This window comes from Myxocyprinus asiaticus, chromosome 25, assembly GCF_019703515.2.
Source record: "Myxocyprinus asiaticus isolate MX2 ecotype Aquarium Trade chromosome 25, UBuf_Myxa_2, whole genome shotgun sequence".
NCBI lineage: Eukaryota > Metazoa > Chordata > Actinopteri > Cypriniformes > Catostomidae > Myxocyprinus > Myxocyprinus asiaticus.
This window is the reverse complement of record NC_059368.1, coordinates 9,393,770-9,417,936: the sequence shown is the minus strand read 5'-3', so window position 1 is coordinate 9,417,936 and position 24,167 is coordinate 9,393,770. Positions and strand designations below refer to the sequence as shown.

The window sequence follows — 24,167 nt, the reverse complement described above, 5'->3', positions numbered from 1 at the left end:
AATGAGGCTTTGAAATCAGTGCTGTGTTGACCCATGCCAGTCTCTAACATTGACCTATCCTGTTACAGCTCTTAACTTTTAAAGTAGACACAAGACTGCATTCCGAGATGAATAGATGTAACAGCAATAGCTAATGTGCCAGTGCGTAATTTGTAATGATTAGACTCTGGGGTCTCTAATATAGTTACAACAAAGGACATAAAGGTGGTAAAAATGGATTTGAAATGTGTATCATGGAATATATCAAAGAGTCATCTTGCAAGTCAGCTTTCCTACTTCTCATATAATAATGTAATTTCAGCTCAAATCACCATATCATGTTTATTTAATTATTTATTTCTTAAGTAGCCATGCAGCCATGATACAAGACCCCCCTCTCTGCATCGGGCTCTGACCACCCTGTCAGGTATATTTTGGGATAATAATTAGCTGACTTAGATTATCCCTAAAGAGTAACAATTGGGACGAAACTGAACGCAGCATTTGAAACACTCTCTGTTCCAGGGCAAGGTAGAGCAATGTCTTTTGCTCACCAATCCAAGAAGGGTGACAAAGCTTTCCAAGATGTATGTGTCTGTCAAACTTTGGTCCACCTCAGCACAGCCCTGTGTGACCCCCACTGAAAAAGCCATTCCTCTTTCAGTGTCGCCAGTGTGGCAGGGCAAATATTGACCCATCCCTGTTACAGATGAGTCTCTAAGGGGAAACCAGAGGAACATGTTTGGCAGACCACTGATGAATGTTCATTAGAGCATCTCATCTGGTCATTAAAGCAACCTGCCAGAGTTACCACGGCGCCCCCTTAATGTCCATCTCAAACCTTTATTCTGGCTCCATGATCCTTCTATAAGCCATTGTGAGTCATCAAAGGCAATGTAGCACTTGAATGCCAATGACCACAAATGGAGGAGGTCCACACAAATGAACTAGTGAACATTTCATAAGACCTCAACGGAGCCCAGTGTGAGGTATACAGTAAGTGTGTAAGGGGCCTCTGAGTGGTATACAGAGGTGATCTGTCCCCTCTCTCTAGTTCCATGTCCAACATTCTAATAGTGTGATTTGGAGCAATTTTTAAATTGGTTTCTCTTCATCAAGTTTAACAGGTGACCACTCTTATAGCTAGACAAATGTGGTGAATGACAGATTACATCAAACTGTAGGTAAAACACAAACTTTAATCCAAAACTAAATTATTGATGTTTACATTCAGGAGGATTAGCAAAAAAGTACAAAAACAAGAAATATCTTGCAACAGCTGTCAACCTTTTAATGTTTTTATTATTATTATTATTATTTAATGCAAGTTGATTGCATTCACCCAAACAGATAACTGTCCCAGTTAAATCAAAAGAATTGTAATTTGTCATTTTTAGCATCACAGGATTTGCAACTATGAAAAACAAAAAGTCTCTAAAATTTGAACATTTTATGTAAACGACTTCAGATGCAATTAAGCATAAAAATGCATTAGTCATTTAAAAAAAGATAATGTTTGTAAAGTGCACTGAATTAGTAACAGATTTTTTAAGTTAATCTCTCGAAAACTGTCAAGAACATATATGGGTTATAGTTCACCGTAAAAAGAAAAGAAAAATAATAAAAAAAAAATAGCTTAAAGAAAATCAAACATATAATTTATAAATTTTTGTATTGTGAGAAAATAATTCCCTAACAATTAAACACATCGCCTCACCCCCTCACTCTCATTATCTTATTTTTGTTTTTAAAAAAAGCCACAGCTCACCCTAAAAATAAATAAATAAATAAATAAATAAAAATAGCTTAAAGAATATAAAACCTATAAACACTGAATTGTTCCATTGTGAGAAAACAATTCCCTGACAATGAAACACATCTCCTCACCCCCTCACTCTCATTATCTTATTTTTGTTTTTAAAACATGATTATCACTGTAATGGAAAAAAAAAAAAAAAGAAAGAAAAAAAATATTTTGCAATATTCATACATCATGGTAGTTTTTGTTGCTGCCTTTATGCTGATTTAAATTTAAAAAAAAAATAAAATACAGTCATAGCTTTACTTTTTCCAGTAAAATATTACTGGATAACAGTAATGAGAATCTAATGAGAATCACAGCTGACAATAATGGATATTACAAAAACATTTTGTATTATTATTCTTCAAAATAAAAAAGTTCCCTGATTTTCATTAAGCAATAAAAAGTATATATATATATATTACTCTGTGAGATTTAAATAGAACTGCCAAATATCCTTTAAAGACAAAGAGAGTGTTTATTAGAAGGGATGCAGGGAAAGAGCCATGCTTCAAGCTGCCACCTTGATTAAAACGCACCATGTAATTAGAACTGACACCATCATTAATCATTCAGAATCAGGAATTGCTTTGGGAAGAGAAAGTGGTGCGGTGATGACCTTTTACCAAAAGCCCATTTTCTCATCTATTGGAATTAAAGGGACAGTTAAAGGAAAAATCCTGTCATCAAGTACTCACCCTCATGATTTGGAGAATGTTGTGGTCATTTTCTTTTGATGCAATTGAAAATAATGGTGACCAGAGAAGTTTGTTAACCCTGCTTCGCACTTAAACTTTGTATTTTCATAGAACTTGCATTATTTTGGCTGCATTCAAACGCGAAGAACTAGTCTAAAGAACGCGCCAAGAAGAGCTAGGGCAGATGTCAAGATTTTCAGTGAATAATTACATAAATTTGGGTCTGATCCTCACATAAAGCCACTCACATAAAGATTTAGAATATAAAGCATGAGTCATGTGGATTACTGTTATAATACTTTTATGATGATTTTGCTTTCTTATTGAGCATTAATAACTTCAGTCACCATTAATTCCTATTACATGGAAAAAAAACGACTAAGACATTCTCCAAAATGTATCTTATTGTGTTCTGCAATAGAAAGAAAGCCATATAGGTTTGGAACGACATGAAGTGGAGTAAACAATAACAGAATTCTCTTTTTTTTTTTTTTTTTTTTAGATATTTCTCAAGATATTCAGTTTCAAACCATTCAATAAACTAACACATAGACTTAAAAAGACACTTTATTTGAATTAAACACCAATAATTCTAAGGAAAATATACTAGTAGTAAATCAAAGCAGTGCGCTACTACTTAGTAGTAGATGGAGACTTACCAGTAAACCATAATCCTGTGGGTTGTAAAGATACGCACGGAGGGCTGGATTGTTCGAATATGGCTCAAATACACTTTTAATAAGTGTGACATCAGGTGTGACAAATATGGAGTTCACTGGTTCCCCTTGAATAAATGTATCAATAGTACATGAATCAGCATTAAAGTAGTTATGATAGCATGCAAATTTGTGGCAAGTGGAACAGGGCTTTGTGACATTCTTAAATGAATACACTAAAGGATTAGCCACCCGAGCCATGGGCTGCTCTCACTGCTACCATCAGGCAGGCGGTATCGCAGCATCAGGACCCACACCAGCCGACTCCATGACAGCTTCTTCCCCCAAGCAATCAGACTTTTGAACTCTTGATCTCTCACAATCAATATACATCAGCAATGCACTTTATTAATCTTATTATCTCACATTGGACTGTCATAAATTATATTCTCTCTTAACAACACACTGGCAACTGACTATCAACCGACAGCCTGAATGTCAATACAGTAAAATACAACCTACTCTACATTTTATATATACTATATATACTATTTTTATTGTATAATGTGTATTCTATATTGAGTGTATGTGTATTCTATACTGTGTGTATTGTATACTGTACATTGTATATTATTATTTGTATATTGTGTTGTGTAAATCTGATGTTTATTGTAAATTGGTATGTCTCATCACTGTCATGACTGCTATGTTGCTCAGAACTGCACCCAAGACTTTCAACCACTATTGCACTTGTGTATATGGTTGTGTGACAATAAAGTGATTTGATTTGATTTATAGGAAATGTACATTGGATATGCTAATTTACAGCAAGTTGTGGGTTGAGGTCTCACTGCCATGCTAAACAGGTGAGGTCATATGTCTATAAAACCTCACGATTTGTAGGTAATCCAATGGTGGATATTTAAGGAATATTTCACCCCAAAATTTTAAATTCTCTCATCATTTACTCACCCTCATGCCATCCCAGATGTGTATGACTTTCTTTCTTCAGCAGAACACAAATGAAGATTTTTACAAGGATATCTCAGCTCTGTTGGTCCTCACAATGCAAGTGAATGGTGGCCAGAACTTTGAAGCTTCAAAAAGCACAAAAAGGCAGCATAAAAGTGATCCATAAGACTCCAGTGATTAAATCCATGATCGCTTCAGAAGACATGGCTTAAACCACTGGAGTTTTATGGATTACTTTTATGCCACATCTATATCCTTTTTTGAGCTTCAAAGATTTGGTCACCATTTACTTGCATTGAATGGACCAACAGAGCTGAGATATTCTTCCAAAATCTAAATTTGTGTTCTGCAGAAGACAGAAAGTCATACCCATCTGGGATGCCATGAGGGTGAGTAAATGAGAGAATTTAAATTTTGAGGTGAAATAATCCTTTAATATGCAGAAGCAACTAATCTCAGCAAAAAAAGAAACGTCCCTTTTTCAGGACACTGTATTTTAAAGATAATTTTGTAAAAATCCAAATAACTTTACAGATCTTTATTGTAAAGGGTTTAAACAATGTTTTCCATGCTTGTTCAATGAACCGTAAACAATTAATGAACATGCACCTGTGGAACGGTCATTAAGAACCTAACAGCTTACAGACCGTAGGCAATTAAGGTCACAGTTATAAAAACTTAGGACACTAAAGAGACCTTTCTACTGACACTGAAAAACACCAAAAGAAAGATGCCCAGGGTTCCTGCTCATCTGCATGAACATGCCTTAGTCATGCTGCATGGTGGCATGAGGACTGCAGATGTGGCCAGGGCAATAAATTGCAATGTCCGTACTGTGAGACGCCTAAGACAGCGCTACAGGGAGACAGGAAGGACAGCTGATCGTCTTCGCAGTGGCAGACCACGTGTAACAACACCTGCACAGGATCGGTACATCAAAATATCACACCTGCGGGACAGGTACAGGATGGCAACAACAACTGCCTGAGTTAAACCAGAAATGCACAATCCCTCCATCAGTGCTCAGACTGTCTGCAATAGGCTGAAAGGGGCTGGACTGAGGGCTTGTAGGCCTGTTGTAAGGCAGGTCCTTACCAGGCTTCATCGGCAACAACGTCGCCTATGGGCACAAACACACCTTCGCTGGACCAGACAGGACTGGCAAAAAGTGCTCTTTACTGACGAGTCACAGTTTTGTCTCACCAGGGGTGATGGTAGGACTTGCGTTTATCGTCGAAGGAATGAGCGTTACACCGAGGCCTGTACTCTGGAGCGGGATCGATTTGGAGGTGAAGGGTCCGTCATGGTCTGGGGCAGTGTGTCACAGCATCATCGGACTGAGCTTGTTGTCATTGCAGGCAATTTCAATGCTGTGCGTTACAGGGAAGACATCCTCCTCCCTCATGTGGTACCCTTCCTGCAGGCTCATCCTGACATGACCCTCCAGCATGACAATGCCACCAGCCATACTGCTCGTTCTGTGCGTGATTTCCTGCAAGACAGGAATGTCAGTGTTCTGCCATGGCCAGCGAAGAGCCCGAATCTTAATCCCATTGAGCACGTCTGGGACCTGTTGGATCGGAGGGTTAGAGCTAGGGCCATTCCCCCCAGAAATGTCCGGGAACTTGCAAGTGCCTTGGTGGAAGAGAGGGGTAACATCTCACAGCAAGAACTGGAAAATCTGGTTTAGTCCATGAGGAGGAGATGCACTGCAGTACTTAATGCAGCTGGTGGCCACACCAGGTACTGAATGTTACTTTTGATTTTGACCACATTATTCCATTTCTGTTAGTCACATGTCTGTGAAACTTGTTCAGTTTATGTCTTAGTTGTTGAATCTTTTTATGTTCATACAAATATTTACACATGTTAAGCAGTTGAAAGTGAGAGGACATTTCTTTTTTGCAGAGTTTATAAGTAATCCGTTTCCACACTGATATCCATGAAAAGTGTAAACACTGTCAGTTTTGAGACAGTTTTATTACCTTAATGATTCAGCAGAACCATTATACTGTCTCGGTGAGTGTGACCATAGAATTGACCATGAATGACATCACTGTAGTTGCAAAATATCTTCACAAGCTGCTCATTATGGTTTTCTCGGATAGCTGTTGTGTTTTTGGCATAAGGCAGATTGCCGATGGGGACGTGAGCAATTAAATAGAACTTAGAGGAAAAGAAGACAGTTAATGTCACTTGTCACCCACACTGTGCTGACATCACTTACATGGAAGTACCACTATGCATCTGTTAATTTACAGTCCGATATGAAATGGTCCCATGTGATCAGTCCACATGGCTCTTTCTAATATTAAATGCCTGTCAGCTCTAGTAATTTGCAGACTCAATACCTTCTCCATGTTCTGTCTTGATAACTCCAGCGTTTCCTGCAGCCACTGAAACTGCCCAGTGGGGTCACTCATATTCACTGTCACTTCATTAGGACTATAGTTCAGATTTGTGTTGAGATTCACCAGATGAAGGCCAGGTTTGATCACAAGGGAGTAAAAGCCACCTTCACGCAAACAAGAACATTAGCTTATTGAGTAAAAAAGGCGATGTTTGGAATAACATTCACATTCAGCCAACTACTGGTTGGGGCTGGTCAAAGGTGGAAACCAAAGGTACCATCCTCCTCTCACTATTGTTGTATGTATATTGTGTACAGTACTCAAATGTAGTGCCTGCAACACCTTTGCCTGCTTTTATAAAACCCTTACTGCTTTATACAAATTTTAAATAGCACAGGATTTCATTAAAACTTTAAGCTAATTTATTATGTGCATTCCTTCCTCAACAACACATAATCCCTGACTATTCAACACAAATAATGATCCACTATGGGAGCTGTGCATTGTAAAGCACAGTAGCTATGATACTATATTGTATTTTAAAAAAAGGATAGCTCCGACCCTGAATTCTGATTTGGTGAGATGTGTTCAAAGTTGTTCAAATGACTATAAACGTACACCTGGCGTAGCACGTTCTGTTTCAATGCACCATGTTCCTGTGTCACCTACTGTAGCAACTGCAAACAGCATACAGTTAGTAAAGTTAAATGAATATTCCAGGTTCAATACAAGTTAAGCTCAATGGACAGCATTTGTGGCATAATTCCATTCCATAAAAGGCACTTTCAATGGAAGTGAATGGGGGCCATTCCATAAACATTAAAATACTCACTGTTTTAAAAGTATAGCCACAATATGCATGTTAACATGATTTTAGTGTGATAAAATCACTTACTAACCTTCTCTGTGTAAAGTTATAGCAAATTTTCCAACTTTGTTTCCATTACAATGCAATGCCAACAATCTCTATAACCCTAAAACGACTGTAGCAACAGCTCAAAAAACACAAAAGTTTTAACAGAAGAATTAATGTAAGTGCTTTTCTAAAATTATAAGCTTAATATTTTTGCCTTTAAACCCTCTAAAACATGGCCCCATTCATTGTAAGTGCCTCAATGTAACCTCGATTTTTGCTTTTATTAAAGAAAAGGAGGGATGAGTCGAAAATTGTTTTTGTGGTAATCAACATTATGCCACAAATGCTGTCGATTGAGCTTAACTTGTACTGAACCCGGAACATTCCTCTAACTATATTACTCGGCGGACAAATGTTTATTCACATTATTTTTAGTAATAAATTGAATTGCTTCGTAAACATTTTGTCTTTTATTATTTTGCTGTCACTGCCGTTTTATAAAATCAATAAGCCACGAGTCTGTTTGTTACAATGACTTTACAGGGATAAAAGGGCGTTAAACACTACGCAAACACCCCTTAATCATGATAAAATCACTGTAATGCACAGCCTCTTATGGCTAATTGCTTTATTTTAGCACAACTCTAACTATGCTGGGCAATCAGCATCTGGGACCAGGGTTATCCATTTTTACAATGGAGGATATGTTAGGTTAACAGGCTACAGTTCCATAAGCTATCTGATCAAGATTTTTATCTCTTAGCAGAAGCATTATTGTTCATGTAATAGCAGTTACCTTTTTGCAAAGTAGCTATGGCTGCTGGGCTAAACCATGGGGACCAGAGTTTGGCTACTGCATCGTAAATCAGATTTGCTGATGTTGGTAACTGATTCTAAAAGGTTTTTAAAAATTAAAAAATAAAGTGACAATACAGCATAAGAGATTTTTGAGAACTAAGGCTACATTTGGAAAAGAATATTAACATATAACTTATGCAGTATGCGTACAGTCCACAGTATCCACATTCAGGGAATTCATGGCATCAAATACCTGAATGACCTACGACATTTGAAAAAAATGGGCAGCATATGACAGAGCACACAAGGACAAATACTGTTTTGCACAATGCGTTGTACTTGACTTGACCATTTGCATTTCCACAAATGAACCAGAGGTAACATCATACATGGATTTTAATATCTTCTTCTTTTCTCATATCTTTAACTCAGTCACCATTCACTTTCATGGTATTGAAAAAAGATGACATGAAAGTGAATGGTGATGAGGCTAACACTATGCCAAACACCTCCTTTTGTGTTCCACAGAAGAACATACAGGTGTGGAACAACATGAGGCTGTGCAAATGAATTTAAACGAATGTATTTTTCATTTGGTGCAATACTGTACAACCAGGGATTAAATTTGGATTTTTGAGAAGGGGGAACCCACAGACGAGATGGAAGAATAATGCAATTAATGTAATTAAAGGGATAATTCACCCAAAAATTTAAATTCTTTCATAATTTACTCACCCTCATGCCATCCCAGATGCGTGACTTACTTTCTTCTGCAGAACACAAATAAAGATTTTCAGAAGAATATCTCTACTTTATAGGTCCTCACAATGCAAGTGAATGGTAACCAGAACTCAAAAGGTCCAAAAATAACATAAAAGAGCCATAAAAGTCATCCATAAGACTCCCGTGGTTAAATCCATATCTTCTGAAGCAATATGATAGGTGTGCGTGGGTATAAGTCCTTTTTTACTATCAATTTCCACCTTTGACCAGCCCCAACCAGTAGTTGGCTGAATGTGAAAGTGAAAGTCACTTCCATACCAGAATATGGAAGTGAAAGTATAGATTTACAGTTGAAAAAGGACTTAAATATTGATCTGTTTCTCATCCACACCTATTGTATCACTTCAGAAGATATGAATTTAACCACGGGAGTCTTATGGATTAATTTTATACTGCCTTTTGGGCCTTCAAAGTTCTGTCCACCATGCATTAGGTGGACTAACAGGGCTGAAATATTCTTTAAAAAATCTTTGTGTTCTGCAGAAGACAGAAAGTCATACACATCTGGGATGGCATGAGGGTGAGTAAATTATGAGAGAATGTTTATGTTTGGGTGATCTATCCCTTTAAATTTAAAGAACTTTAAAGATGTTTTCGAGTGAACACACTCACTAAATGGAGAGTGAATGCATACAAAAAAACTGAACTGGAGCCTGCCTGCAGGAAACAGAATGAAGTAACAAACAAACCAACAATTTTGAATCGGAGTTGGAATGCCGTTCCGGACCCTTCCACTTTAATTTATATCCTGTGTACAACTTATTCATTTTCCAATTTAATCAGACATGTAAAATGCCATTTTCTGTATGATAACTGATGCCACTCACTGAATGCAATGTAATGAGGTCATGTAATATAGTACTGTTTGAAATGTTTACTGCTGCATTGTCACGTATTCCCTGTTTTAGCCTTGACTTTTATATTGAAAGTTTTATTTAGTTCCCCATTCCTGTATCCTGTGTTAGTTTTGTAGTCCTTTGTAGTTTTATTTCATGATTGGTTTACCCTGATTGTTTCCCCAGGTGTTCCTCGTTCCCTTGTTTTCCCTTGTGTATTTAAGCCCTTATTTCCCCTGGTTTCTTTGTCAGTCATCGCATGTATGGTTTGATGCTCTGTGCTTGGTTCAATGTGTTTTGTTTCCTTATATTCTGAGTTTCTTTGTTTTATTAAAGGGGACCTATTATGCAAAATTCACTTTTACATGGTGTTTGAACATAAATGTGAGTCGGCAGTGTGTGTACACAACCACCCTACAATGTTAAAAGTCCACCCATTCCTCTTTCTTATATTTCTATTATTCAAAAACAGTGTCTCAAAATGACTGGTTTTCGTATCCGCTCTAAAGTGACATCACTTTAGAGCAGGCCACACCCACAACTGGTGACGGACTCCACCCTATTATCATAGATCCTCCCCTGAGTGGTCAACACACAGTCCACCATTTTTTTCCGCGCTGGAGCAGCTAAAGTGAGAAGAATAATGTCTCAACTTCGTAAGCGTCATATTCATGTACTCCCAGCATCAGAGCCACTGAAGACGCAGTGGACGAGTTTTGTTTTTGAAGAAAATGTGCCCCAAAATATACCATAATTTGTGTATGTTTGTGCAAATCATTTTACACCAGACTGCTTTGTGAATGAGGGTCAATATAAAACAGTATTTTCCAAAAATTTGACTCTCAAGCATGGATCAGTACCAACTGTTCATGTTCCAGCTTTATATCCTGAAGATGTAAGTATCGCACTTTATATTTTGTGAATGTTTGCAAATCGCCTTTCCGAATGTGCTTGTTAGCTGATTCCACGGCTAATGCAGCTGAAGTTACCATTGTCTCTGACTGTATTCATGGAGACCAGAGCTATGTCGTTATAGCTTGTTTGCACATGACATCAAGTCACTGCGTTGCTGTGGCGTGAAATGCAGATGGAGGGCCGGAAGTGATTTTCTACATAAGAAGCACTATCATAAACTCAAAATGCCTATGTTTTGCGTCGGTTACGGTTGCTCATACATATATGGCTGAACTCTGGTATTTACGGTGTCAGTCATATTGGTTCTGATTTGTTGTTGCTATAGTATCCAAAGCACGAGCTGTAAAGGCACAGCCCTCTTCCGGAAAGGTGGCGGGGAGCAGCAGCTCATTTGCATTTAAAGAGACACGCACAAAAACAGCGTGTTTTCGATTCCACCCAAAAAGTGGCATATACAAAATGGTATAATAAATGATCCGTGGGGTATTTTGAGCTGAAACTTCACAGACACATTCTGGGGACACCTGAGACTTATATTATATCTTGTAAAAAGAGGCATAATAGGTCTCCTTTAAAGCTGCGTTTAGATCCTCATTCCTCGCCTGCCTTGTCACAGAAAGACTGGCCATAAATTAATCTAGCGGCTGTGAGAATTCTGCTTCTTAAGCAAGGGTACCGTCCAGATGAAGATAACGTCTGTGAGTTTTTAGAGCTAGTAAATTTAGTGCACTATCCAGACCACTCTCTGATGGTTTTCTTCCAGACCTGTCTGAATAGTGCACTGAAGAAACTGATGCCTCCGGCTGATCCTCACTGGACACTCTGCGAATATGTGGAGAAGGCTCTGGAACTTTGCGGATCCCTTTACATAGTGGATTATGCTGGGAACCCCGGGCCAAAACCTGCATCTTCGGCTCCCTCGTCCAAGCCGGCATCCACGCCTGCCAAGGCCAACGAGCCAGCACCCACGCCTGTAGCTTCAACCGTCCCAGAGCCAATGCCTGTGGCCTCTCCTTCTCCCCTGACTACGCTCCCAGGTGTCCGGACACCTTCTCCCCAGTCGCTGCCAGTGCTCACAACCACGGAGGCCGTTCTCCAGTCGCTGCCAGTGCTCATGACCACGGAGGCCGTTCCCCAGTCACTGCCAGTGCTCACGACCATGGAGGCCGTTCCCCAGTCGTTGCCAGTGCTCCGCCCTCAGAGTCTTCCATGTTTCTACCCTCTCTCCCAGAGGAGACTCCTCCAGCGGCTCTGCCCGCTCCCCCAGAGACTCCTCCTCCAGCGGCTCTGCCCGCTCCCCCAGAGACTCCTCCTCCAGCGGCCCTGTGGCCGCCTCACAGGCCTTCTGACCCTGTCTCGGCCCTGTGGCCACCTACCAGGACTCCTGACACAGTCCCTACCCTGAGGTGGTCTCCTTGGTCTCCTGGCCGTCCGCCTGATCTGCTCTGGCCTCCTTGGTCTCCTGGCCGTCCGCCTGATCTGCTCTGGTCTCCTTGGTCTCCTGGCCGTCCGCCTGATCTGCTCTGGCCTCTTTGGTCTCCAGCTCCACCTCAGCCCTCTGAACCTCTGACTCCAGCTTGGTCCTCCGAGCCTGCAGCGTCACCCTCACTCTCCATCCCTCTGGCTCCACCCTTAGTCTGAAGCCTCCCTGACTTTGCCTTGTTCCTCTACTCACCTTGAACTGCCTGTTTTCACCCTTCCCCCCATACCACATGGACCAATTTTTTATCATTGTGGAGCGTCTGGAATCTGCTCCCTTAAAGGGGTCTCTGTCACATTCCCTGTTTTTGCCTTAACTTTTAAGTTTTAGTTCCCCATTCCTGTTTCCTGTGTTAGTTTTGTAGTCCTTTGTAGTTTTATTTCATGATTGGTTTACCCTGATTTTTTCCCCAGCTGTTCCTCATTCCCTTGTTTCCCCTGGTTTCTTTGTTAGTCATTGCATGTATTGTTTAATACTCTGTGCTTGGTTCCCTGTGTTTTGTTTCCTTATATTCTGAGTTACTTTTTATCTTAATGTATTTAGATCCTCATTCCTCGTCACATGCATAATATGTACTGTTTCAGATGCTATTTAAAAAAAATAATAGGCAATATTCAGTGTTTATTCTGCATTAAGCAGCATATTTATATTCCATTTCAAACAGCCTGCAACATTTGTCTTTTATTTAACCACTGAATTGTGCATTGCCTTTGTCTTGGCTAGAATTCCTTGCAAAGTACTGTAGTTGTTGTCTTGAGATTTGAAATACCTGTGGCCTGTAGTCATGGTTGCCCAGGGCAGGGTAAACTGGCAGCTGTGGGAAGAACTGACGTATGGTGTGAGTCATATTGGCAATAACATTGATCACAACGTCAGTGGATGGATCTTCTTTAGGGACATGTTGAGGGCTGTCTCTGCAGTGAGAAAATAATGTTAAATATTTAATACTAAAGGGATAGTCCACCCAAAAATTCTAATTCTTACATCATTTACTCATTCTCATGTTCCACCTGAATGTCTTCTATGGAACACAAAAGGAGATGTTAGGACTAGAACGCAGCCTCAGTCAACATTCACTTTCACTGCAACTTTTTCCCTAAAATATAAGTCAAAGGTGACTGAGGCTGACAGTCTTTAAAATTTTGCCAAACGTCTCCTTTGTTTTCCACAAAGAAAGCCACATAGTTTTGAAACGACATGATGCTGACTATGATGACAGAATATTCATTTTTGGGTGAACTGTCCATTTAATTGGTAACAGAAATGTGACTGCATAAAAACAACTGTATTTGTGAACTTAAAAAAACAACTCACTAAATCTGTATGGTGTTCTCATACCCTGTCCAGATAATGATCTCAGGTTACAGGTTGACTTGTTTTATAAGAGAATGCCGACAGAACAAGCTGGTAAGGGGAATCACATGGAAAATCGCCAAACATTCCTGGGTCCAACGCAGGAAACCCCTTGAAAGAAAAACACACTTCGGTGTGGTCCTCAGTGACATGGTAGGTAGGATCCAAGTGCAGGTCTGAGATATGCCAGAATTTACCTGTAATTGTATTTGCTTAAGTTAAAAAACAATTCAATTAGGGTACGTTTACACGAAAACGATGTACTAAAAATGGAAAAGTTTTGCGTACAGACGACAACATTGTCAAAACAATCCCTGTTCACACGGATCCGCGAAAATGACTAAAAACGCTGTATTATGCATGCCAGGCCAGTAGCTTTGTCACTTTGTAAAGAAACATTACGCGCCTGCGCACATAAGCATTCTTCCACAGAGCGGTGAATACAAACAAAGAAGATGGCGAAAACATTGAGCAATTTTGTCTGGACGGACGATGAGGTTGCTTTATTACTACAGTTACTTTGCTGGAGAAGCGTCAATAAACTCAAAATCTTGAGCAGCACAAACACAGTCCTGTAGTCCACCATTGTAGTTTTGAATGTCTCATGTGTTGTTTTGAAGTACTCGAGTGCATGCCTATAGACTGAACATGTAATACACCTGCGCATGACGTCATCGTTTTCACAAATTCACGTTTTTGTATGTTTACACGGAGACGATACCTGCATCATTTTCAAAAACTTGCACTTTGAAACCCGTTTACAAAAGTTTGCGTTTTCAGGCCCCAAAATGCCATTGTCGTGTAAACGAACAGCCAAAATGCTTTTCCGTTTTTAGTTGAAAACTTTGTCGTGTAAACGGCCCCATAATCATTAAAGGAATAGTTCACCCAAAAATGAAAATTCTCTCACCATTTACTCACCCTTATGCCATCCCAGATGTGTAGGACTTTCTTCTGCAGAACACAAATAAAGATTTTTAGAAGAATATCTCAGATCAATAGGTCAATACAATGCAAGTGAATGATGTCCAAAACTTTGAAGCACCAAAAAGCAAATAAAGGCAGCATAAAAGTAATCCAAAGGCCTCCAGTGGCTTAATCCATGTCTTCTGAAGTGATCCAATTGGTTTTGGGTTAGATCAGACCAAAATGTAACTCCTTTTTCACTGTACATCTTATCATTGCAGTGTCTAGGCACGATCATGATTTCAAGCTCGATTATACTTCCTAGCAATTTACACATGCACAGAGCACTAGATGGTGCTAGAAAGCTCGAGCTTGAAATCATGATCACCAAGGAGACTGCTGATGTCAAGATTTATAGTGAAAAAGGAGTTCTCTGATTGTTCAAACACAACACTGATTAGATCGCTTTAGAAGACGTGGAGTCTTATGGATTACTTGTATGCTGACTTTATGTGCTTTTTGGAGCTTCAAAGATTTGGCACCTATTCACTTGCATTGTATGGACCTACAGAGCTGAGATATTCTTCTAAAAATCTTTATTTGTGTTCTGCAGAAGAAAGAAAGTCATACACATCTGGGATGGCATGAGGGTGAATACACGATGAGAGAATTTTCATTTTTGGGTGAACTATCCCTTTAAGCGCTCCCTTAAACTTTACTAGCTTGTTGTTTGGGTTCCCAGAAACCCCAGTGGCATATATTACTTTCCCTTCAAATTTTTACAATCTGACAACATTAAAACCAAATACAGACATTATTGAAGCTCTAATCCTTTGTTTTAAAGTAGGCGTGTACTTAAAAAAAAAAAAAAAAATATGAACCAATATGAACACAGCAAGAATACTTAGTGACAATAAAACCAACCCAAATTGACAGCTGACAGGAATGCATTGCAACAATCTATACACCAATCAGAATTTTTGCATTTAAATGTTCACTACATTTTTAAACATGTTTTAAACCAACAACAGAAGTAATGTAACATTTTTCATGGAGGACTTCTAAAAGGCGTTACTATGTTGGAATCTTGTTTATAATCCCTACTCTAAAGATTAGGAAAGATCATTAAAGGGATCATGTTGTTCCAAACCTGTATGATCTTCTTTCTTCCATGTAGCTTTAAAGGTAATTTAAGCAGAATATTAGAGACTGACAGCCTCCATCTCCATTCACTTTCATTGCATCTTTTTCCATTCAATAAGTGAGAATGGTGACTGAGGCTGTCATTCTTTGCCTAATATCACCTTATGTATTCCAGGACAGAAAAAAAGTCATACAGGTTTGGGACAACATGAGGGTGAAGTAAATTAATTTGCAGAAATCTCATCTTTAGGTGAACTATCCCTTAAAGTATCAGCATGTTTTGTGAACAAATAAAAGGGTCTCTCAGACCCCCACACAGTACATACTGAAACAAAACTGCAAATCCTGCAATCTGGGCACAACAGGCCCAAGTGGATCATTGTAAATGGATAATGAACTCTGTGAACTCTATTGTCTTCTGTCCAATTCAATAAAAGGCATGTCTGATATAACCATCACTAAGGGAACAGAAAATACAAACACATGCAAAGTGTCTCGGTGCGACAGAACAAGCATATGCAAAAATATCCGATGACGAGAGGTTAAGCACCTGTAACAGCTGATCCAAAATGACTATACACTTACATTGTTTCTGCAGGTGTTTCAAGTCATTATTAATCGGCGCCGCGGAAACCTGCAGGTAAAAAAAAACCAAACAAGCATATTATAATGAGTAAAGCCATTACTAAACCTGAACTTGTTTTGCGTGTGTCTGTTTAGGTTTTATTGAACTCTGCTCATGTAAACTAAAACAGGAACAGCGGCTCTCACGTTACGGCATTGTTCAGGCATCCGTCTGCGGTCACGCGCACTGATTAGATATTATTCAAATCTGAAAGTCAAATTATGACATCATCTATATTTTGAGCTATTAAAAGTATATTTGTTGTTAGTTATAGTACAGTCACCTAATTTTACACCGTAGGTATATAATAAAGTTTTTTTTGTAGTTATAAGGTAAAAATGTATATGAATATGAATACTCTAAAATTCATAGATGTGATACAATGTTTTATGTATATTTATATTTGACATACAGTTTGGACATACTATTTTTACTATTTTAAGCACAATTTTCTGTATATGGGACTACAGAACTAATTTCAAGCATTTAAGCCTTTAGATTTAAATGTTTTAATGATCATGAGAAATGAAAATTCAGTCAGTTGTATCCACACTTTATACTTTAATATATACTGTTTAAAGAAATGTCATATGCCATATCTTTTATCTGAGCTATCCATTAATCTCATAAATGAACACACAAGTCATCATGTTTCTAGTTCTTTATTAAATGGATTCACATGTTCACAAATAAGTACAAAGCATATCAAGATTCAAGAAATACATTTATTTGAATTGAACATTGATGGAGCAACATCATTTGTGTGAAAAGAAATAACAACAGAAGGTTATTTTGAATAAAATTATATTTACATTTTTTTTTTTTTTTTTAAAGTGCAGAGGGGGGCTTTTATTCCACACCTGTGGTAAAAGGCTCAATCACTTGGGGTAAAAGGCCCCCAGGGAGATTATATTGATATAGTGTAGATACCAGGACAATAGTTATAGGGCACTATTGGGGCCGTAACCACAATATGCACTGAGGTATGACCAGATTGGCCAGATATGGCCAGATTGTCACCCCCAATAATTTATATCCTTGTTGCTGTTCTGCTGCAGTCCATTATGCATTGCTGTTTAATTATCATTAAGTTGTTGCAGGAATAACATAATGGTTTAAAAAAAGTTTCATTTTTTATTGTGCATTTTTTATTTTTAGGTTGTGGCAAGGACAGTGTCATATACTTTTAATGCAAATATTATTAGGTAATAATTTAAAATCAGTTTAAGATTTTCTAAATAATTTCTTTGTCTTTAATTCATTCTGGATTTTGTAAATCATCTCCTAAGAGTCTTCTTTTAAAAGAGACCATTTTATTTTGAGGATGAGCTGCCAGCTAAAGGAGTAGTTCACCTAAAAATGGGAAATGTACTTTTACTCACTCATTTACTCACCCTTGTGTTGTTCAAAACCCACATGCTGATATGTGAGTTTATATTGAGCAGGAGCTGTCAAGCTTCAAAAAGGACAAATTCTATAAAGTACTGTTAAAGTAATTAAAGTTATTATCACCCCAGATACTATCCTTTCACATATTGGACAGTTATTTAATTTTTTTTTTATATAACCATGAACAAAATTGAAAATGACAAATAAGGATTTTATCTCAAAATAAAAGTGATAATTCCAAAATAATCATTAGCTAAATTTGCAACATTTTAAAAATGATTAAATATTAGTTTAAATTGCCTCAAAATCAAACTTTAGATATTACATTCAATGATCTCATGGATCAGGAAGATTTTTCAGTGTATAGTGGTGTTTAGGAAAGTCCTGTGGTAGTTTTTAATGCTATTTCGTGTTTGGGGAGAAAATAAAATCAAAGGAGCCTTTTAGCCCAGGGGGCTGTAAGGCTAGGTGCCAAGAGAACTGTAACCCAGCACATGCCCACATGGAACAACGAAAGGCTTCCGGGGAAAACAACGCTCAAACTCTCTCACAAATAGGATCTGCACCTGAGAAAACAAAGGCATCACTGTGTGAAAAACCCAGCTTACCCCCACAAACTCCAGCTGTTCTCTCTCCCCCTTGTCTCCCCCACAAGGTCCACACACACACACACACACACACACACACACACACACAGAGGCAAGATGTATATGTGAAAATGTAACAAACAAATACCATATAAACAAAGAATGCAACTCTATGTGTTTGATATCATTTAAAAGGTCTCTGTGCGACTGGTATAATGGTCTCTTTCCCATGTTGGTGATGGTGGTGACAAAGTTATAAGGTCTTTGCCAAATACTGCATTATTCTGGAGCTCCATCCCCCTCCTTGACCTACAATTTAAATGATATCCTGTATGTTAATAAGGTTAAATCCCAGGAAGTCAAGAACCCATTCACCCCCAAATTCTCATTGTTCAAAGGATAATACCATTTGGAACACAATGTTTATTCTGTCTGGGTATTTAAGGAAAGTTGGCAAGAAGCTTGGGGAGTCTGTATTCAGATCACCCATACTGTTGCTGTATGTAGTTTCTATTTGCCAAGTATGTTCCTCTGACTTATATCTTATTTTAAGGAATGTTTGTTTATTCTGGTCATATGTGAAATTGGGATTGATTGAATTCTTGTAACAATGTTTTATATCCTACCTGGCAAATAAATTGTTATTATTTGATTTATTCTGAATTTCTCTGGAATCATTGTAAGAAACCACCCAGGACAACCAGGTAGGATAAACCACCTAGGACAACCAGGTAGGATTTGAATTTCATTAGACCAGGGTAGACCATACTGGAGCTTTAATATAGGAGAAACCACCCAGGACAACCGGGTAGGAGAAAGCCATATAAAGACTCTCAGTCAATGCTCACCGCCCGTCTTAGCAAGTTGTAGGTACGTGACTAAGCGGTAATAGAAAAAATGGCTTGTCTCATAACCAGACAATATTAGTTAACCCTACAACCGCTGACTAATAACGGAACTGGCTATCTTTTCGAGAGGTTTACGTAATTTAATAACGGCCGGTGTAAGACTCCAAAGATCAAAAGTACAATGAATAGAAGAAGATTCAATAACTTAAAAAGATCAAATTAAAAGAATGATCAGAAGTTAATTAGAACTGTAATCTAAATTAGAGGTCAACTTAAATTGGAGTCAGATTAATATAAAATTGGAGTCAGATAAAATTAATAACAGAATCAATTTGTAAAGTGTAAATTAACAGTAATTGCTTTACTTCAGCGCTCAGAAAAGACAGAACAACACAGAGACCTTCAAAGGGCCATTTATTGAAGTTCCACACCGGAAAGAATAGGTTGTGACCCATTTACAAAGTGGTGACCATCCTCCGTGATCTCCAGAGAGCGAGTGACGTCTTTTCAGCACGACATTCAGTTCCATTCCACACAGGACATGAGGTTTGAGCTTCTACTTCTCTGTCTCCAGCTGCTGTGGTAAGTCCATTCTTTTTGCCTTTTAGAAGTGTTGAGGGAAAGCAAAGACGCACCCCATATAGACACATTTATAGAACGGATCGGAATACCCACTGTTAGACCGGAGACCGAAAATATCCGGTGGGGCTAAAGAAATGAGACAAAACCACATGTGTATCAGGGAAGTGGTTGTGGCAGTAAACGAGGAACGAAATCTCTTGCTCTGCAAATTAATGATCTCTTTGTTCGCCCAAGCGACAAGAGATCAAACTTAAACTGGAGATAGCATCATCCAAAATGTTATTCTGGTATTCAAGGGAGGATTGCAATTGGAACTTTAATTATAAAATCAATGAACACCGTCGCTATTGTTTATTTACTTTGCTACAACGAACTCGCAACATTTCAAAAGAATGAGCAGGTAGCAACTGTAAACAACTAAAAAGTAGCGATTGAGATGTAAACATTGCAAGTCGATGTGTTTGCAGTGGAAGGGTGATTAAAATACTCAAAGTTCCCCAGCAGAACTGGAGCCTATATTGCTCACAACAGACTGTGCAGGCTCAACTGCAAGAACAGCTTAAGGTGCTACACACTTCAAACTGCTCTAAAATATCAGCAGTAATTCAGATCTCACCAAAGATGCTCAGTCTAATTTGATCTCCGAAACGAAATTTGCATTAGATATTGTAATGGCAGTGGCGTATCCAGGACATTTTTACTGGGGTGGCCAAGATGGGGCACAGACCCAGTGTAGGGTGGCGATACCGGGACAACCTTTATGAATGGCATATGATCAAAATGTGTAAATATCGCATTGCTTTGCTTCAACATCTACACATGTAGAATAAATGAATTCTTAAACTCATGTTAGCATTCACTGAATTGTTTGTACTCAATATCAGACTGTTGTTTTGACATTTGACAGTTTTCTATTCCTGTTCTATTTCAACCTATTACAGTTTCTGGGAATCTCTGGTTATTTTAACATAACATCCATTTTTAAATCCGTAATTGTTTAGGAAAAGTCAGTTACACATTTTTAAGAGCTATTCTCATTGTAGAGAATTAATCTGCGTATAACATCAGGTATATTGTATAATCATAAAAAGATACAAGTACAGGTGATAACGGATTGAGGCGCAATTCAATCAATCATTCAATCAATCATTCATTCATTTATTAGCTATAACTGCACTGTCCAGCAGAAATATTGTTAAATTGGGTACAAATCAGTGTGTGAAATTGGCTACGAGGGCTTATAGGTGTCTGTCTTGAAACCCCAAAATTACAGATTGAGCTCTGAATACAGTAAAAAACAAAACTCTATTTACAGTGTCTACTCAGGTTTATTTTCCACATGTTCTGATAGCTTCAATTACTTTGAATATTACCAAATAAAATAGTTAGTCAAATCATTTGCGGCATTTAAGTGCAATTTAAATTTTGAAGATTTTATTGGTCTGACTGACCAATAATACACATAAAGAGCACATAAATAACTCATGTAAAGATTTAAAGTACAGTCACAGCACAAACCCTTCCATTTCACACACAGGTTAGCCATATATATAACTTTAGCTATTGAACATATACATCTGTAAAACGCTTTACACACCTCCGTCATTAAATCAGAAAACATGGCATTTCATATTTCATGTCAATATAAAGATAACATGCTGAATGTGGTGTAGGGTCTAGCTTACTCTTTAACCTAGCTACTGTAACAATGAAAAAACATTTTCACATTCACATGGAAATTCGGGATAAATTAAACGATAGATTAGATGAACATACCTCTCAAATAACAGCTTTCTTTTTGACCACAAATCGACGTCGTCAACTCATTGGAAGTTGGAGGTAGACGCTAGCTCGTGTCAGCTTCGTGCTTCTGACCGACCGTTATACTCCAGACCTGGCGCCCGCTGCCCGTGACCTGCAGCACCTAAATGGCCACCCGCAGCCTGCCCCTCCCCCCACTGATCAAAGATCAGCTCACACAGCTTCAGTACCACCACTACTATAATGGTCAGAAATATAAAACTGACCCTGGGTCAGTGTGGCTCTAAATCAACAAATTACCTGAGATGTCATCTTTGATTGACAGGTGTTTCTATTGGTTCTTCGTTCTTGTGTTGATGAACATGATGAACTACCGATCAGTTCTGGGGTGGCCACAGGGTGGCCAATGAGATTTCAGGGGTGGCCCAGGCCACCACAGGCCACCCCCTAAAATCACCACTGTGTAATGGTACATGTTTTTGTAAAGCAAAATGCATCTTCTCCCTGATGGCACAAGCCATACAGTATGAGACTAAACCTGAGACTAAAACAGTTTGGCATTGACCATCAGAGGAAAATAAAGAAAGTACCACATGTCTAAATGCAAAGTAATTAAAGGTTCAACATTAACTGTTCTCTCTCTGTGGGTGTTCCCATTTCAGGTTGCAATCTCATGAGGGACAGATGCCAAAAGTTTTCTGATCCCCCTGCATCAAGCCAGGACATCGGATGTGGGAGATGGGTGCGAAGGCAGTCTAAAGGGGCCATTTACACCTCCCAGCACTTCACAAACAAAAATAGCTATACGGCCGGTTTAGCAAAGGAACCAAATTTTGCAACACCAATTGTTCTAGAACAGGTTCCTCCCATCTCCCAGACATGAACATACAGAGCACAAAATTTCATCACTACACTCTCATGACATCTTGACCTGGTACAGACAGTAAAACTAGCCAGGCTCAAGCACTACACATCATGGAACAAAATAATGGCCAAGATTCCGAAAGTACTAATCCACTGAAGATCTGGCCTGCCTCTCACATACACATATCTCTCACATTTATGACATTACAAACCTGTTTCCATAAAACAGTTATAATTATGGCACACATGACATGCACTATTTACAACTTTCTGACAACGTATTTGAAACAATGTACATGGGACATGTGCATGGCTACAGTCACACATCGCTGATTTAATTACTAATTGCAAGCAAACTTGCCACCCAAATTTCAACATTTCCACCTACTTATAAATCGAACCAATTGATTGTTGTTGGCATGGTTGCAAACCAGAGGGACCCTGGTTTTCAACACATCACTAATAAGAAGCGGATGATATGAAGTGCAGCCACTTCTATCAATCCACTACACATTTTGAAAATAGACATGTATCATCGATTGGACCTTTAGCCCCGTTGTACACTACATTTAAAATGATATCTAAACCATGGTTTGCTAGATTAGGAGGAATGAAGTGCAAAATTCTGCCTTCAGTAAAACATCAAAGCACATAATTTATGTTGCTGCCTAGTGAAGAACAAATCCTGATTATATTCCCAAACCTTATGCTTTTTCATAGGTGTGCACAGACACCACATCCCCAAAGGTGAGTGTCTAAAAAGGGAATTTGAAATCAGCAAACAATACAGTGCAAGTCATCAGTGTCAATATCACTCAATATAATCAATAAGTCAATATAATTAAAGTTGGAGTTTATAGGTCAAATAAGATTGCTTTTACTAGGAATATGTCTTACTGAACAGCTCACAGCATTAAACACAACTCAACACAGGGAGACCGGGGCTAGTTATCACACTTTTTTTGTTTTTGAAAGTCAATTTTTGTATAGGCACATGCTTTGAAGACTACTAAAAAGCTTTAGAAAATTTCCACCATTTTTGCCCAGTAAAAAAAAAAAAAAAAAGAACACAAGTTGACCATTTGTCGCACTATATGGGGTAAGTTGTCACAATGTAATCTGCCATTTAACATCCCATTATAAGGTTTATTAACAACATTTTTACAGTAAAACAGTTCATAAAACAGCAAAAATGTAAAACATTTCATACCATTGTTTTTAAAAACAAATATCTAAAAAAAAAAGTGTACAATTATGACAGTTGCCACAATGAAATGTGATTCATAACCATAATAGACTAGCAAAAAACAAACAAACAAACAGCACATTATTGTGCATGCGTCTCAGCAAAACACCTTCAGACAAAACCTTTGTGGTGCATGCAACAAGAATTCATTGCTGTCAATGTTACAGTTCATAAACAATGTTTTAAAAGATTTTTCAAGCTTACTTTGCAGTGTCTGTCATCTACAGTGACCTCATCAAACTCCTCACCCAGTGTGAATGAGAGCTCTGTATTCTTTGATGTACTCTGTGATTTTACCAGACCTTTGTCTCCCTCTTTCAAGATGATGAGGGTCGGTTTAGTCACATTTGCAACTTGTCTTGTTGCAAACCCAACACCTTTGAAAGAATCACATGCATTAAAACCTGCTCAATGAATACACTTACCATGCATATGTAAATTAAACCATAATAAAACAAAATCAAAAAATATTAGTAGTAGTAGTAGTAGTAGTAGTATTGCTGATAAAAATACAAAACAATACTATAATTATTATTGATCAAACTTACCTACAGCTTTCAGGTACTCATCAAAGTTCTCACTCCCAACCATTTTCCACGTGCCACAGAATGCATCTACAATTTTCAAATAATTACGTTTTTCTGATCAGCAAGTAAACACTAAACATTTTTATTATTACTCTGTAGAAAATGCAGCTGCAAATGATCTTAAATAGTTTTTTTTTGTTTTAGTTTTTAT

General features: G+C 38.2%; 1 pseudogene; it reads right to left on the bottom strand.

Annotated features, from left to right (window-relative positions):
• Positions 1–2,201: 2,201 nt before the first annotated feature.
• On the bottom strand, positions 2,202–24,020 carry LOC127415594 (acid sphingomyelinase-like phosphodiesterase 3a; annotated as a pseudogene).
• Between the last annotated feature and the right edge of the window lie 147 nt (positions 24,021–24,167).